The sequence below is a fragment of the Ascaphus truei genome, chromosome 8, assembly GCF_040206685.1.
Source record: "Ascaphus truei isolate aAscTru1 chromosome 8, aAscTru1.hap1, whole genome shotgun sequence".
Lineage (NCBI taxonomy): Eukaryota > Metazoa > Chordata > Amphibia > Anura > Ascaphidae > Ascaphus > Ascaphus truei.
In genome coordinates, this window is record NC_134490.1 from 5,155,864 (window position 1) to 5,174,866 (window position 19,003).

The 19,003-nt window shown below is 52.4% G+C and overlaps 1 protein-coding gene across 11 annotated transcripts in view; it reads left to right on the forward strand.

Annotated features, from left to right (window-relative positions):
* The window catches only part of ZMIZ1 (zinc finger MIZ-type containing 1), a 277,132-nt gene that overhangs the window by 213,159 nt on the left and 44,970 nt on the right, over positions 1 to 19,003 (forward strand). The window lies entirely within an intron of this gene.

Genomic DNA, 19,003 nt, shown 5'->3' on the forward strand with positions numbered 1-19,003 from the left:
GAAGCGAACTGGATCGTCATTGACGTACACAGCCCGTCTCCGATTGGCCAGCGTTCTGTATCCGGATGCAGCAATTGTATTTAATGAACAATACAGTAAGAGCGCTTTACCCCCCGAGACCTGCCTATCGCACTACCTTCTGTCTTTAGGGTTTATCGTGCATGTTAGAAGAGGGTTTTAGTTCGCGGGATTTTTAGTGGCGATGTAAAAGTTAAATATGAAGGCCATTTAGCAGATAATTGTGCATCGTTGTACTGCAGCCTATGGTATATGAGGAGGTGAGCGTAGGACATTGTGTTAGCTTCCCAGCATGGAAAGTGTTAAAGGGTCTGAGCATCCCACTATGTTTCTGCTATTTTTCCTTTTGTTTCCCGACTTATTGATGATTGTGTTGCGTGTGGAGTGACTGGCGTGTAACATACTTAATCATGATTATTCTTCAGCGGATTCTCCCAACTTTTGGAGAACCAAACAATAAAGTGGTGCAGAGTATCTTCCTGCACTTCCAGTTAGCCAAAGTGTCTTCTGCTTGGGGGCAATACAAGTCTGGTGCCCCCAACAGTGATCCATTTAACAGGTCTACCATGTTCATTGGGATCATCAGCCGTGATCTTTGGAGAGACGTTGAGGCTTCAGTTGCTTTTTTAAGAGTGTTTGATGCTGTAAATACTCGGCACTGCTTTACTCTGCGCACTGGTTATTTTGTGACTGTTCAGATATCGGAAACATGCCCTACTGTTTTAGATATAGAATCTGAGGGGCCGCGCTCATATTTGTCTCAATGAGAGTGCACCCAAGTGACATTTTGGGACGAAGGTCTATATATACACACATTGCATTATTTGTATTCACATGTTGGCATGCAGCAGGAAGTGTTCTTGCTCTTTGCAACATAGTAGCACAAGTATTCATATGTGGAACCTGAGGCACCCACAGGGTTATTCATTAAACAGTGACATTGCCAATCCGGGCACAATTGCATAGTGTCTGCCATTGACTTGCATGTGAGTTTGTGTGTAACAGTGCCCAGATTGTCACTATCACAGTGTAACGCGTGACTACCATGGGAGTTTGTGTGTAATAATGCCCAGATTGTCACTATCACAGTGACGCGTGACTTCCATGGGAGTTTGTGTGTAATAGTGCCCAGATTGTCACTATCACAGTGTAACGCGTGACTTCCATGGGAGTTTGTGTGTAATAGTGCCCAGATTGTCACTATCACAGTGACGCGTGACTTCCATGGGAGTTTGTGTGTAATAGTGCCCAGATTGTCACTATCACAGTGTAACGCGTGACTACCATGGGGGTTTGTGTGTAATAGTGCCCAGATTGTCACTATCACAGTAACGCGTGACTACCATGTGGGTTTGTGTGTAATAGTGCCCAGATTGTCACTATCACAGTGACGCGTGACTTCAATGGGAGTTTGTGTGTAATAGTGCCCAGATTGTCACTATCACAGTGTAAAGCGTGACTACCATGGGGGTTTGTGTGTAATAGTGCCCAGATTGGCACTGTCACAGTGACGCGTGACTACCATGGGGGTTTGTGTGTAATAGTGCCCAGGTTGGCACTGTCACAGTGACGCGTGACTACCATGGGGGTTTGTGTGTAATAGTGCCCAGATTGGCACTATCACAGTGATGCGAAGTCCCTGAGGCATGTACAGGTTGGAATTTGTATCTGTTGCTTCTATGATGAGTGGTTAGTGACGTTTGTTCCTGGATGTTGATTGTTGGAAGGCGCATAGAAATGTATAATGCTGCAAAGTACCAAGGAAGTGTAGTGGCATAATGGGGGTTGTCTGGTGGTTACCGAACCCCTGCGGTGCCAGGATGCTTTACTGGATAGTTCTGATCCTTTTTCATTGTCAGAAATGCTCAGCCAAATGTTGCCAAGTGAAGTAATCTGTAACCGTTCCCTTTCCTTTCTCCTTGGTAGACACACAGGCAGCATTGAAGTTTTTCACAAGTACTGTATATAATTCTTTTCAGAGTATCTGTGTCATTCATGGGGTTGGAATAGCTGCTGCGTTCACAGGTGTGCTGGGAATGAGTACTTGGCACAGTTTGGTTATTCACAGACGCTTGTGGTCATACATTTTAGTGGTTCAAAACCCATTATACATTTCATAGCCTATTAAACGGCTGTGGAGAGAGTGTTACATGGTCAGGAGTTCATACATTGTTTCTCCTCCAATGTATGTTGTTATGAAGGACTACACCTGAGCTGTATGTAACATGGTCAGAAGATTCAGGCCTGGCCTCTTGGTGTGAGGAAGGGGAGGTTCAGGCCTGGCCTCTTGGTGTGAGGAGGGGGAGGCTCAGGCCTGGCCTCTTGGTGTGAGGAGGGGGAGGTTCAGGCCTGGCCTCTTGGTGTGAGGAGGGGGAGGTTCAGGCCTGGCCTCTTGGTGTGAGGAGGGGGAGGTTCAGGCCTGGCCTCTTTGTGTGAGGAGGGGGAGGTTCAGGCCTGGCCTCTTGGTGTGAGGAGGGGGAGGTTCAGGCCTGGCCTCTTTGTGTGAGGAGGGGGAGGTTCAGGCCTGGCCTCTTGGTGTGAGGAAGGGGAGGTTCAGGCCTGGCCTCTTGGTGTGAGGAGGGGGAGGCTCTGGCCTGGCCTCTTGGTGTGAGGAGGGGGAGGTTCAGGCCTGGCCTCTTGGTGTGAGGAGGGGGAGGTTCAGGCCTGGCCTTCTGGTGTGAGGAGGGCGAGGTTCAGGCCTGGCCTCTTGGTGTGAGGAGGGGGAGGTTCAGGCCTGGCCTCTTGGTGTGAGGAGGGGGAGTTCAGGCCTGGCCTCTTGGTGTGAGGAGGGGGAGGTTCAGGCCTGGCCTCTTGGTGTGAGGAAGGGGAGGTTCAGGCCTGGCCTCTTTCTGTGAGGAGGTTCAGGCCTGGTCTCTTTGTGTGAGGAGGGGGAGGTTCAGGCCTGGCCTCTTGGTGTGAGGAGGGGGAGGTCACCTGGATAACCTTCTCCTGGGTAACTGAGCAGCTATGGGTGGTTGGGGTTGGCCCATTTGACCGCTAGACAGGCCCCTGGAGAGTGATGGCCGGAGCCTCCTGTATGAGCGCCCCACACAGCACGCGGCAGTGGTTAACGCAGTAGACGCAGGGCACCCTCTCCACACGCACTCCAGGCTGTTACCCGCGCTCTGGGCTGTTACCCGCACTCTGGGCTGTTACCCGCGCTCTGGGCTGTTACCCGCGCTCTGGGCTGTTACCCGCGCTCTGGGCTGTTACCCGCGCTCTGGGCTGTTACCCGCGCTCTGGGTTGTCAAGGAGGGAGGCAGACATCTTTATGGTGACCCACAAAAAAAGCTTCTCCTCTCTGTGATTTTTTTAGTTGAAACAAGTGATGTTACTTTGTTACTTTGTTACTTTGTTACTTTGTTACTTTGTTACTTTGTTACATTGCAGATGCTGTTAATAATCGTTGCTAAAAAGGGAATTTTTCTTTCTTTTTTTTTAACTACAAGTGCTTGGAGTTGCCCTCCCCCCCCCCCCCCCCCCCCCCCCACCAGATATCTGCTCTGGGGCTGGTCGGGCGGCTGTGCTTGGAGTTGCCCTCCCCCCCCCCCCCCCCCCACCAGATATCTGCTCTGGGGCTGGTCGGGCGGCTGCCGCAGCTCTGGGTATTTCCCACTGTGATGAGATTATTGTCTCATAGAAATTGGGGGCTTTAAAGTGAGCTCGGCTGAATGGAAGCCGGTCCTGGGGCCTTTCTGGGGGGCTACAAATTGGCATAACAATGAGGCCAGGTGGCTTAACCCTTCCAGCTCTGGGTCCCTCTACCACCCTTAGGCCCTCACAGCGTTGTGTGGGATAATCCTGCGGGCGATCTGCTGACCTTCAGGAAGTTGTTTCATTGTCCCTCAGTGATGCCGGGCAGTGTGTGCCTGGGCATGGGGCGGATGTAGTACGCGGGGGCAGCGGGGCAGTATGTGCCTGGGCATGGGGCAGATGTAGTACGCGGGGGCAGCGGGGCAGTATGTGCCTGGGCAAGGGGCGGATGTAGTACGCGGGAGCAGCGGGGCAGTATGTGCCTGGGCATGGGGCGGATGTAGTACGCGGGAGCAGCGGGGCAGTGTGTGCCTGGGCATGGGGCGGATGTAGTACGCGGGAGCAGCGGGGCAGTGTGTGCCTGGGCATGGGGCGGATGTAGTACGCGGGAGCAGCGGGGCAGTATGTGCCTGGGCATGGGGCGGATGTAGTACGCAGGAGCAGCGGGGCAGTATGTGCCTGGGCATGGGGCGGATGTAGTACGCGGGAGCAGCGGGGCAGTATGTGCCTGGGCATGGGGCGGATGTAGTACGCAGGAGCAGCGGGGCAGTATGTGCCTAGGCATGGGGCGGATGTAGTACGCGGGAGCAGCGGGGGCAGTGTGTGCCTGGGCATGGGGCGGATGTAGTACGAGGGAGCAGCGGGGCAGTGTGTGCCTGGGCATGGGGCGGATGTAGTACGCGGGAGCAGCGGGGCAGTATGTGCCTGGGCATGGGGCGGATGTAGTACGCGGGAGCAGCAGGGCAGTATGTGCCTGGGCATGGGGCGGATGTAGTACACGGGAGCAGCGGGGCAGTATGTGCCTGGGCATGGGGCGGATGTAGTACGCGGGAGCAGCGGGGCAGTATGTGCCTGGGCATGGGGCGGATGTAGTACGCGGGAGCAGCGGGACAGTGTGTGCCTGGGCATGGGGCGGATGTAGTACGCGGGAGCAGCGGGGCAGTATGTGCCTGGGCATGGGGCGGATGTAGTACGCGGGAGCAGCGGGGCAGTGTGTGCCTGGGCATGGGGCGGATGTAGTACGCGGGAGCAGCGGGGCAGTATGTGCCTGGGCATGGGGCGGATGTAGTACGCGGGAGCAGCGGGGCAGTATGTGCCTGGGCATGGGGCGGATGTAGTACGCGGGAGCAGCGGGGCAGTGTGTGCCTGGGCATGGGGCGGATGTAGTACGCGGGAGCAGCAGGGCAGTATGTGCCTGGGCATGGGGCGGATGTAGTACGCGGGAGCAGCGGGGCAGTATGTGCCTGGGTATGGGGCGGATGTAGTACGCGGGAGCAGCGGGGCAGTATGTGCCTGGACATGGGGCGGATGTAGTACGCGGGAGCAGCGGGGCAGTATGTGCCTGGGCATGGGGCGGATGTAGTACGCGGGAGCAGCGGGGCAGTATGTGCCTGGGCATGGGGCGGATGTAGTACGCGGGAGCAGCGGGGCAGTGTGTGCCTGTTCATGGGGCGGATGTAGTACGCGGGAGCAGCGGGGCAGTGTGTGCCTGGGCATGGGGCGGATGTAGTACGCGGGAGCAGCAGGGCAGTATGTGCCTGGGCATGGGGCGGATGTAGTACGCGGGAGCAGCGGGGCAGTATGTGCCTGGGCATGGGGCGGATGTAGTACGCGGGAGCAGCGGGGCAGTATGTGCCTGGGCATGGGGCGGATGTAGTACGCGGGAGCAGCGTGTGCCTGGGCATGGGGCGGATGTAGTATGCGGGAGCAGCGGGGCAGTGTGTGCCTGGGCATGGGGCGGATGTAGTACGCGGGAGCAGCGGGGCAGTGTGTGCCTGGGCATGGGGCGGATGTAGTACGCGGGAGCAGCGGGGCGGTATGTGCCTGGGCATGGGGCGGATGTAGTACGCGGGAGCAGCGGGGCGGTATGTGCCTGGGCATGGGGCGGATGTAGTACGCGGGAGCAGCGGGGCAGTATGTGCCTGGACATGGGGCGGATGTAGTACGCGGGAGCAGCGGGGCAGTATGTGCCTGGGCATGGGGCGGATGTAGTACGCGGGAGCAGCGGGGCAGTGTGTGCCTGGGCATGGGGCGGATGTAGTACGCGGGAGCAGCGGGGCAGTGTGTGCCTGGGCATGGGGCGGATGTAGTACGCGGGAGCAGCAGGGAAGTATGTGCCTGGGCATGGGGCGGATGTAGTACGCGGGAGCAGCGGGGCAGTGTGTGCCTGGGCATGGGGCGGATGTAGTACGCGGGAGCAGCGGGGCAGTATGTGCCTGGGCATGGGGCGGATGTAGTACGCGGGAGCAGCGGGGCAGTATGTGCCTGGGCATGGGGCGGATGTAGTACGCGGGAGCAGCGGGGCAGTGTGTGCCCGGGCATGGGGCGGATGTAGTACGCGGGAGCAGCGGGGCAGTGTGTGCCTGGGCATGGGGCGGATGTAGTACGCGGGGGCAGCGGGGCAGTGTGTGCCTGGGCATGGGGCTGATGTAGTACGCGGGAGCAGCGGGGCAGTGTGTGCCTGGGCATGGGGCGGATGTAGTACGCGGGAGCAGTGGGGCAGTATGTGCCTGGGCATGGGGCGGATGAAGTACGCGGGAGCAGCGGGGCAGTATGTGCCTGGGCATGGGGCGGATGTAGTACGCGGGAGCAGCGGGGCAGTGTGTGCCTGGGCATGGGGCGGATGTAGTACGCGGGAGCAGCGGGGCAGTGTGTGCCTGGGCATGGGGCGGATGTAGTACGCGGGAGCAGCGGGGCAGTGTGTGCCTGGGCATGGGGCGGATGTAGTACGCGGGAGCAGCGGGGCAGTATGTGCCTGGGCATGGGGCGGATGTAGTACGCGGGAGCAGCGGGGCAGTATGTGCCTGGGCATGGGGCGGATGTAGTACGCGGGAGCAGCGGGGCAGTATGTGCCTGGGCATGGGGCGGATGTAGTACGCGGGAGCAGCGGGGCAGTATGTGCCTGGGCATGGGGCGGATGTAGTACACGGGAGCAGCGGGGCAGTATGTGCCTGGGCATGGGGCAGATGTAGTACGCGGGAGCAGCAGGGCAGTACGTCTCATCAGAAAGGGGTCAAACTCTGCCAGATCCTGGAGAAAAAGCTCACCGTGCAGGGGCGGCCAACTCCAGTCCACAAGGGCCACCAACAGGTCACGTTTTCAGGATATCCCTGCTTCAGCACAGGTGAACCATCTTCGACTGAGCCAGCTGTGCTGAAGCAGGGATATCCCCTGTTGGTGGCCTTTTGAGGAATGGAGTTGGCAACCCCATGCACTGCACAGGATGAATAGTTGTGAAGTTAGAACCTCTCGGGGTCTTCCGGCACAAGCTGTCCCAGTCCCAGTCGCGTGTCCCAGTCGCGTGTCCCAGTCGCGTTTCCCAGTCGCGTGTCCCAGTCCCGTGTCCCAGTCCCAGTCCCAGTCCCATATCCCAGTCCCAGTCCCATATCCCAGTCCCGTGTCCCAGTCCCGTACCCCAGTCCCAGTCCCGTACTCCAGTCCCGTACCCCAGTCCCGTACCCCAGTCCCGTACCCCAGTCCCGTACCCCAGTCCCGTACCCCAGTCCCATGCATTGTTTCAATGTTTACATGTAAGTAAGTGAGGGAGAGTTGTATTATTACGCGCTTCAGAGCGGCTGCGTCAGCTCTCTGTTTTGTGAAAGTGCAGTTACTGTATCCAAGTCCTTTCTGTTGCTTTCTCTTTCAGCCTGGTCACCCCCCCCCCCCCCCCCCGATGGTCACCTCCCCTCTGGCTGGAGCTTCAATTCTTCTTGGATAGGGGTGGCCAACTCCAGTACCCAGGGTTTTAGGGTGTCCCTGCTTCAGCACAAGTGGCTAAGCCTTTGACTGAGCCACCTGTGCTGCTGAAGCAGGGATATTCTTAAAACCGGACCTGTTGGTGGCCCTTGAGGACTGGAGTTGGCCAGCCCTGTCGTGGGGCTTGCTTTGGTGGTTGAGGATTTAGTAGACCCTCTCACATGCCCTTTTCATGCTGTCTGCAGTCATTCTTTGCTTTCCCTGCTGTGCTGAACCACTGGAGGCTCATTTGGCTTCGGGGCAAAGTGAAGCAAACGATGTAACTTTTTTAGATATCTTAATAGTTATTTTGGTGTCCTATGTTGTTCCTTTAAGGGCTTTCTCAGTTACACCGGGGTGCTTAACTCCAGTCCTCAATAACCCCCCCCCCCCCCCAACGGGTCAGGGTATCCCAGCTTCAGCACAGGTGGCTCAATCTTCCACTGAGCCACTGACTGATCCACCTGTACTGAAGCTTGGACTGATTGAGCCACCTGTGCTGAAGCTGGGATTTTCTGAAAACCTGACCTGTTGGGTGGGAGAGGGAGGGTTTGAGGACCTGTGAGTTACATGATGCAGAGAGCAAGGCTGCACTTATAGCGCCGGCGACAGCAATGTCGCGTCAAAACCAAGCATTGCCGCCATCACGTGCGCTTATAGTAAGCGCGATGCGGCGATCGCTGGAAGTCAACTCAATTTGATTTTTCCAGCAACCGCAGCCTGACGGCGCCGGCGCTATAAGTGCAGCCTGACGGCGCCGGCGCTATAAGCGTAGTTTGACGTCGCCGGCGCTATAAGTGCAGCCTAACAGACGGATTGAATGTAGTAATTGCAGCAAGTCGATGTTTTGCAGGCTGCTACATACAGTATGTTCAGGGGACTTTGCAGCTATAATGTGTCTGTGCCCAGAGCAGCTTACAATGCAGCTTGTGGTGCATGAGGCAAAGTGACAGATACATTGACATGGCGAATGTAACAAGGCGCTGGCACTGTCATTTGTATTGTTTCCAACTTCAAAGACCAGACAAGTACTGCTGCACCCAGGAATGTCTGTCTGCGCTGGGCCCAGATGCTTGTTTGTTTGCATTAGTCCCTGTACACTGCATCCCTAATGGTATAGCAGAGCCTGCTCAGCAGCACGTGATTCCCCAGCCAGCACGCTGAGCTCACGGGGGCCTTTAGTAGTATGGATTTCAAGGAGTCGATTCCAAGAGAGACAGCCAGCTTGGCCCCGAGTCCAGGATTTGGGATGGTGTGTGTGTGTGTGTGTGTGTGTGTGTGTGTGTGTGTGTGTGTGTGTGTGTGTGTGTGTGTGTGTGTGTGTGTGTGTGTGTGTGTGGTGTGTGTGTGTGTGTGTGTGTGTGTACATGAAAAACAAAGATAATGCTGCACACCACAATTTTAAACAAAGATACTTGCTGTTACCGGTGCTCCTGGAACAGGGGAGTTCCTGACAGTGACAAACTCCAAAGCAGACAAAAACAGAAGAGTGTGTGTGTGTGTGTGTATATATACAAAAACAGAAGAGAGTATGTATATGTGTGTGTGTGTGTGTATATATACAAAAACAGAAGGTTCCAGGGCACTACGGATTTTCAAAAGGTATTTATTAGAAGAGGCACAATAATAAAATGCCTCTTCTAATAAATCCTTTTTGAAAATCCGTAGTGCCCTGGAACCTTCTCTTTTTGTACACACACACACACACACACACACACACACACACACACACACACACACACACACACACACACACACACACACACACACACACACACACACACACACATATACATACACACACATATATATATATATATATACATACACACATATATATACATACACACATATATATACACATACACACACATATATATACACATACACACACATATGTATACACACACATATATATACACACATACACACACATATATATATACACACATACACATACACACACATATACACATACACACACATATATACATACACACACATATATACATACACACACATATATACATACATACACATATACATTCACACACATATATACATACACATACATATATACATACACACACATATATACATACACACACATATATACATACACATACACATGCACATACACATACACATACACACACACACACATATACACACACATACACACACATATACACACACACATATATGTCTGTGGGTGTATAGTATTTGCTGCACAGATATAAGGAAACAATGCGTCTTGTGCAGCAGTGAAGGAGTTAAAGTTGCATCACCCTGCTAAAAGTGAACATGTTGTGATATGAATCTGTACTGAGCATGACTGCACACTCCTGCTGCGACGTACAATAGACATGTTTGTAAGCTGTCAGTCCCAGCGATACCCTGCGTGCTCATACAATGCACCGTGTTCATTTCACGTGTTGCAGGCCGTGTGTAGGAGACCTTGTGTTTGACTGATCTGCCATGTGTGATCCGGTGAATCCGTTGTTACTTTGTGTGTTGGGAATGAATAGTATACATTGTGGTGTGTGTGTGCCTGTGTGTGTGTGTCAGCTCACTGCCCACCTTTAACCCACTCAAATTCACATGTCTTATCGTAGTGGCATTGTAAAGCGTTGCTGAGAATCTCTATGCACCTCTTCCTCCTCCTTAGACAAGACCCAAAACTAAATGTGTATTCTGTGAAATCTTCTGGTCTCTTAAAGACCAAAAAAAGTGCAAAATATTGCATAAAATTGTCTAGTTATTTATTTTGTTCTTCAGATGATAAAAGGACTGTGTAGATTCCTTTTAGGTTGGGTTACCTTGTCGGGGAATAACATGAGAGCTCTTTAAAGATAATAATAATAGCATGTTCTTGTATAGCTGCTAGTTATACGTAGCGCTTTACACAGACATTTTGCAGACACAGGTCCCTGCCCCGTGGAGCTTACAATCTCTCACCAAAGCTCCCCTGCTCCACACTCGGTGCGAGTCAGTGTCGTTACTCACTGAGCCGCTCCTTCTCCCAGGCTCCCCTGCTCCACACTCGGTGCGAGTCAGTGTCGTTACTCACTGAGCCGCTCCTTCTTCCAGGCTCCCCTGGCTTCAAGAACTACAACATTCCAGACCTCACATGGCTAATGTGATCTGATGCACAGTGCTGTACAACCAGTAGGAAGTCTTATGCCTGTATGAAGAGGCTGAGGGAAGTGTGCGTGTGTCCCTGTGTGCGTGTGTCCCTGTGTGCGTGTGTCCCTGTGTGCGTGTGTCCCTGTGTGCGTGTGTCCCTGTGTGCGTGTGTCCCTGTGTGCGTGTGTCCCTGTGTGCGCGTGTGTCCCTGTGTGCGCGTGTGTCCCTGTGTGCGCGTGTCCCTGTGTGCGCGTGTCCCTGTGTGCGCGCGTGTCCCTGTGTGCGCGCGTTTCCCTGTGTGCGCGCGTGTCCCTGTGTGCGCGCGTGTCCCTGTGTGCGCGCGTGTCCCTGTGTGCGCGCGTGTCCCTGTGTGCGCGCGTGTCCCTGTGTGCGCGCGTGTCCCTGTGTGCGCGCGTGTCCCTGTGTGCGCGCGTGTCCCTGTGTGCGCGCGTGTCCCTGTGTGCGCGCGTGTCCCTGTGTGCGCGTGTCCCGCACGGTGTGAGTCGCACGATGTGAGTCGCACGGTGTGAGTCGCACGGTGTGAGTCGCACGGTGTGAGTCGCACGGTGTGAGTCGCACGGTGTGAGTCGCACGGTGTGAGTCGCACGGTGTGAGTCGCACGGTGTGTGTCTCTGTGTGTGTGGTGGGAGGTCTCGTGTAACACAAGGCCTGTTGAGGCATATGGGTTAACGTGGCCTCACAGTGTCCCAGGTGTGCCTTTCTGTAACTGAGCAGGTATGTGACAACCCGGCCAGATGTGCCAGCCCCCCCCCCCCCCCAAAAGGACACTTGTTTCACTGATATGATCCCACAGGGGATTAAAGAGCAACTAGTCTGCGAATTTAGGGCTTCTGCTAATCCACTATCTATTACAGGAGGGGGGGGGGGGGCAACTCCAGTCCTCAAGGGCCACCAACAGGCCAGGTGTTGGCGATATCCCTGCTTCAGCACAGGTGGCTCAGTCGAGGACTGAGCGATTGATTAAGCCACCTGTGCTGAAACGGGGATATCCTGAAAACCTGACCTGTTGGTGGCCCTTGAGGACTGGAGTTGCCCACGCATGACCTAGTAGCAAGATTTAACCTCCCTATAGCGGCAAGTGTGATACCCAGGCTGAAATAACACATTGGTGTTGGGTTTCTTAACCCACGCTCTGCCAGGTGGCGCAGCGGCACACTGCGCAGCCATACGCACCGTGCGTGCCTCTCGTGCTGTAACCTCCCGACTGCTTCACGCTGCCAGAGACCTTTACCAACTGCAGGGAAACTCCTGCACTAAAGGGATGTGGCAGCTAAATGGTGACGCGAGCACTGTGTACATATCCGTACTCACAATCTGCATGTCGTGCTTTAGAGACAGGCTCACGGTTTGTTTGTGTTCACTGTGAGAAAAGATAGATACTGTATAGATATATAGTGATGTGAAAAAGAAAGTACACCCTCTTTGAATTCTATGGTTTTACATATCAGGACATAATAACAATCATCTGTTCCTTTGCAGGTCTTAAAATTAGGTAAATACAACCTCAGATGAACAACAACACATGGACATATTACACCATGTCATGATTCATTTAACAAAAATAAAGCCAAAATGGAGAAGCCATGTGTGAAAAACTAAGTACAGTACACCCTTACTGCTTCCATAATAATTAAGATGCTAAGTAGCAGACAGGTGCTGCTAATCGAATGCCCTTGATTAATTGATCATCGGCAAGTGTGACTACCTCTATAAAAGCCGAAGTTTTAGCAGTTTGCTGGTCTGGAGCATTCAGGTGTGTGTTAACACAATGCCAAGGAGGAAAGACACCAGCAATGAACTTAGAGAAGCAATTGTTGCTGCCCATCAATCTGGGAAGGGTTATAAGGCCATTTCCAAACAATTTAAAGTCCATCATTCTACAGTGAGAAAGATTCAAAAGTGGAAAACATTCAAGACAGTTGCCAATCTTCCCAGGAGTGGACATCCCAGCAAATTCACCCCAAGGTCAGACCGGGCAATGCTCAGAGAAATTGCAAAAAAAAAAAACAAGAGTTACATCTCAGACTCTACAGGCCTCAGTTAGCATGTTAAATGTTAAAGTTCATGACAGTACAATTAGAAAAAGACTGAACAAGTATGGTTTGTTTGGAAGGGTTGCCAGGAGAAAGCCTCTTCTCTCTAAAAAGAACATGGCAGCATGGCTTAGGTTTGCAAAGTTGCATTTGAACAAACCACAAGACTTCTGGAACAATGAGACCAAAGTGGAGATGTTTGGCCATTATGCACAGCGCCATGTTTGCTGAAAACCAAACACAGCATATCAGCACAAACACCTCATACCAACTGTCAAGCACGGTGCTGGAGGGGTGATGATTTGAGCTTGTTTTGCAGCCACAGGAACTGGGAACCTTGCAGTCATTGAGTCGACCATGAACTCCTCTGTATACCAAAGTATTCTAGAGTCAAATGTGAGGCCATCTGTCCGACAGCTAAAGCTTGGCCGAAATTGGGTCATGCAACAGGACAATGATCCCGAGCACACCAGCAAATCTACAACAGAATGGCTGAAGAAGAAAAGAATCAAGGTGTTGCAATGGCCCAGTCAAAGTCCAGACCTTAACCCGATTGAAATGCTGTGGCAGGACCTTAAGAGAGCTGTGCATAAACAAATGCCCACAAACCTCAATGAACTGAAGCAACGTTGTAAAGAAGAGTGGGCCAATTACTTCAAGTTATTGCTGCTAAAGGTGGTTCTACAATCTATTGAATCATAAGGTGTACTTAGTTTTTCACACATGGCTTCTCCATTTTGGCTTTATTTTTGTTAAATAAATCATGACACAGTGTAATATGTCATGTGTTGTTGTTCATCTGAGGTTGTATTTACCTAATTTTAAGACCTGCTAAGGAACAGATGATTGTTATTATGTCCTGATATGTAAAACCATAGAATTCAAAGAGGGTGTACTTTCTTTTTCACACCACTGTAGATATAGATAATTTTTGTTTTGGGAGAGAATAACATGGCTGCCGTTTTTGCTCTATTCAAAACAGAGCGGGTAGTGTTTCCTATTCATTCATAGGTTGTGATGCTCTGATACCTTGGGGCACGGCTGTTTTTGTTATGATGTGCAGTACAGGGGATAAAGGTTCCCAAACATTTTATCCAGAACCCCCTGCCTCCTAAAATGCACGTTTTCTTCTTGGGATCCCTAATTCTCCCAAAGTTTGGTGATTGGGCTCCCCCAAAAATAGAATAAGGATTATTAGTGTCATTCATTTAGTTTGGTTATAGATGCAGGAAAATGCTGTCTGCTGTCGCTCTCTCTCTCTCTCACTCTCTCACTCTCTCTCTCTCTCTCTCTCTCTCTCTCTCTCTCTCTCTCTCTCTCTCTCTCTCTCTCTCTCCCTGTCTCTCTCTCTCCCTGTCTCTCTCTCTCTCCGTCTCTCTCTCTCTCTCTCTCTCTCTCTGTGTCTTTCTTTCTCTCTCTCTCTCTGTGTCTTTCTTTCTCTCTCTCTCTCTGTGTCTTTCTTTCTCTCTCTCTCTCTCTCTCTGTCTGTCTTTCTTTCTCTCTCTCTCTCTCTGTCTTTCTTTCTCTCTCTGTCTTTCTTTCCCTCTCCCTGTCTTTCTTTCCCTCTCCCTGTCTTTCTTTCTCTGTGTCTCTCCCTCTCTCTCTCTGTGTCTCTCTGTGTCTCTCTCTCTCCCTGTCTTTCTGTGTCTCTCTCTCACTGTCTCTCCATCTCTCTCTCTGTGCGAGTGGGTATTAGATCGGGCAAAGGGCCTCTCTAGGCACTGAGGGGATTAAGCGCCTTCCTTAAAGCAGCAAAACATGTGAAAACTTATATAGTTTTTTGTTAAATAGATCAGTTCTGTAGTATTATATCTATATCTGTAGTATTATATCTATATCTGTAGTATTATATCTATATCTGTAGTATTATATCTATATCTGTAGTATTATATAATAGTGACTGTTTAAAAACAAAAAACAGTTCAACACTTAATGCCATTTTTATGAGTTTTAAACTTCCTTTGATTTCTATATCAGCTTTAGCCACCTCCCCAGCAGTGCAAGATCTTTGCAACACTTTCTTGTTTGGGATAATTTGTTGCCAATGTTCCCAGCAGTTTGTGCTGCAAATTGTAACAATAGATCATGGTATCTTAGTAATATAAGGATACATTGTAGCTGTTGAGTGAGGCCAGGTCCCCAGTGCCCTTTGCGGCACACGGTGCAGCGTGCGCGTTACACACCACAGCGCTGCACTCGGAGGCAGGCCCCAGTGGCCGTGTGTGTGTGTGGGCGCGCAAAGCGCGAAGACGCGTACGCTGGCAGGGAAGACAAAAATGCTGTCTTCCCGTGCCGCGATCACGTGGTTGGTGGGCAGCCAATGGAAGGGCAAAATATGCCCCTGTCATGGCCCCGCCCCCCGCACATCTCATTGCTCCCTACAGATCGCACAACGCAGCTTTCAGCTGCGCACATGCGTCCAGGCGCGCGTGCAGCAGTAAATACTGGGGCCGTAGCCTTAGGCTGCGCTTATTGTGCCCGCGATGGCGCCGCCGCTCCAAAACAAAACAATGGACTCCGTCACGAGCGCTTATAGTATGCGAGACGGAGCGACCAAAAATTTGGAATCCGGGGAAATTTGCTTTTTCAGCGGCTGTCGCCACATGTGACTGTCTCTGAGCCAATCAATGACCCCGTCGCTGAAAGTTAAATTATAACTTTCGCGGGTGGCGACGGGTGACGTCATCGGTTGCGTCGCTGTCACTAGCACTATAAGCGCGGCCTTACACTGACTGAAGCAGCCATTATGTTAGGCACACAATCAGGATTTTTACAGACGTATAACCGGAGCACCAAACAATTGCCAGTTTAGGTAAGAACGCATTACACATACAAATAAGAAAAGAATGGGGAGGGGGGTGGGGGGGTGTAGTATTGCTGCATTAACCCCTTGACTGCTAATAGGAAACAGCTACACATTGCAGAGACAGACGCTGCCAGTGAGGCTGAGGGGGGGGGGGGGGGTGTGTCGCCGCTGCTGCGGAGTGGACGGCTTTTAGACTCTATTATGGTGCCACCTATCCACCACATACTCTGCCAAGCCTGCATTATACCGAGTACTGTTACACTGTGGGCAGCAGCTGTGCCACCTATCCACCACATACTCTGCCATAACCTGCATTATACGGAGTTCTGTTACACTGCGGGCAGCAGCCGTGCCACCTATCCACCACATACTCTGCCATAACCTGCATTATACGGAGTTCTGTTACACTGCGGGCAGCAGCCGTGCCACCTATCCACCACATACTCTGCCATAACCTGCATTATACCGAGTACTGTTACACTGCGGGCAGCAGCCGTGCCACCTATCCACCACATACTCTGCCAAGCCTGCATTATACCGAGTACTGTTACACTGTGGGCAGCAGCTGTGCCACCTATCCACCACATACTCTGCCATAACCTGCATTATACGGAGTTCTGTTACACTGCGGGCAGCAGCCGTGCCACCTATCCACCACATACTCTGCCATAACCTGCATTATACCGAGTACTGTTACACTGCGGGCAGCAGCCGTGCCACCTATCCACCACATACTCTGCCATAACCTGCATTATACCGAGTACTGTTACACTGCGGGCAGCAGCCATGCCACCTATCCACCACATACTCTGCCTTAACCTGCATTATACCGAGTACTGTTACACTGCGGGCAGCAGCCGTGCCACCTATCCACCACATACTCTGCCATAACCTGCATTATACCGAGTACTGTTACACTGCGGGCAGCAGCCGTGCCACCTATCCACCACATACTCTGCCATAACCTGCATTATACCGAGTACTGTTACACTGCGGGCAGCAGCCGTGCCACCTATCCACCACATACTCTGCCATAACCTGCATTATACCGAGTACTGTTACACTGCGGGCAGCAGCCGTGCCACCTATCCACCACATACTCTGCCATAACCTGCATTATACCGAGTACTGTTACACTGCGGGCAGCAGCCGTGCCACCTATCCACCACATACTCTGCCATAACCTGCATTATACCGAGTACTGTTACACTGCGGGCAGCAGCCGTGCCACCTATCCACCACATACTCTGCCATAACCTGCATTATACGGAGTACTGTTACACTGCGGGCAGCAGCCGTGCCACCTATCCACCACATACTCTGCCATAACCTGCATTATACCGAGTACTGTTACACTGCGGGCAGCAGCCGTGCCACCTATCCACCACATACTCTGCCATAACCTGCATTATACCGAGTACTGTTACACTGCGGGCAGCAGCCGTGCCACCTATCCACCACATACTCTGCCATAACCTGCATTATACCGAGTACTGTTACACTGCGGCAGCAGCCGTGCCACCTATCCACCACATACTCTGCCATAACCTGCATTATACCGAGTACTGTTACACTGCGGGCAGCAGCCGTGCCACCTATCCACCACATACTCTGCCATAACCTGCATTATACCGAGTACTGTTACACTGCGGGCAGCAGCCGTGCCACCTATCCACCACATACTCTGCCATAACCTGCATTATACGGAGTACTGTTACACTGCGGGCAGCAGCCGTGCCACCTATCCACCACATACTCTGCCATAACCTGCATTATACCGAGTACTGTTACACTGCGGGCAGCAGCCGTGCCACCTATCCACCACATACTCTGCCATAACCTGCATTATACCGAGTACTGTTACACTGCGGGCAGCAGCCGTGCCACCTATCCACCACATACTCTGCCATAACCTGCATTATACGGAGTACTGTTACACTGCGGGCAGCAGCTGTGCCACCTATCCACCACATACTCTGCCATAACCTGCATTATACCGAGTACTGTTACACTGCGGGCAGCAGCCGTGCCACCTATCCACCACATACTCTGCCATAACCTGCATTATACGGAGTACTGTTACACTGCGGGCAGCAGCCGTGCCACCTATCCACCACATACTCTGCCATAACCTGCATTATACCGAGTACTGTTACACTGCGGGCAGCAGCCGTGCCACCTATCCACCACATACTCTGCCATAACCTGCATTATACCGAGTACTGTTACACTGCGGGCAGCAGCCGTGCCACCTATCCACCACATACTCTGCCATAACCTGCATTATACCGAGTACTGTTACACTGCGGGCAGCAGCCGTGCCACCTATCCACCACATACTCTGCCATAACCTGCATTATACCGAGTACTGTTACACTGCGGGCAGCAGCCGTGCCACCTATCCACCACATACTCTGCCATAACCTGCATTATACCGAGTACTGTTACACTGCGGGCAGCAGCCGTGCCACCTATCCACCACATACTCTGCCATAACCTGCATTATACCGAGTACTGTTACACTGCGGGCAGCAGCCGTGCCACCTATCCACCACATACTCTGCCATAACCTGCATTATACCGAGTACTGTTACACTGCGGGCAGCAGCCGTGCCACCTATCCACCACATACTCTGCCATAACCTGCATTATACGGAGTACTGTTACACTGCGGGCAGCAGCCGTGCCACCTATCCACCACATACTCTGCCATAACCTGCATTATAACGGAGTACTGTTACACTGCGGGCAGCAGCCGTGCCACCTATCCACCACATACTCTGCCAAGCCTGCATTATACCGAGTACTGTTACACTGCGGGCAGCAGCCGTGCCACCTATCCACCACATACTCTGCCATAACCTGCATTATACCGAGTACTGTTACACTGCGGGCAGCAGCCGTGCCACCTATCCACCACATACTCTGCCATAACCTGCATTATACCGAGTACTGTTACACTGCGGGCAGCAGCCGTGCCACCTATCCACCACATACTCTGCCATAACCTGCATTATACCGAGTACTGTTACACTGCGGGCAGCAGCCGTGCCACCTATCCACCACTTACTCTGCCATAACCTGCATTATACCGAGTACTGTTACACTGCGGGCAGCAGCCGTGCCACCTATCCACCACATACTCTGCCATAACCTGCATTATACGGAGTACTGTTACGACTGCGGGCAGCAACCGTGCCACCTATCCACCACATACTCTGCCATAACCCTGCATTATACGGAGTACTGTTACACTGCGGGCAGCAGCCGTGCCACCTATCCACCACATACTCTGCCATAACCTGCATTATACCGAGTACTGTTACACTGCGGGCAGCAGCCGTGCCACCTATCCACCACATACTCTGCCATAACCTGCATTATTACCGAGTACTGTTACACTGCGGGCAGCAGCCGTGCGAGAAGCACACCCCGGCATTATATAAAGTACTGATACATTACAGGCAGAGTCTGTGCTTCATACATAACACTGCTTTGCACTTACACAATG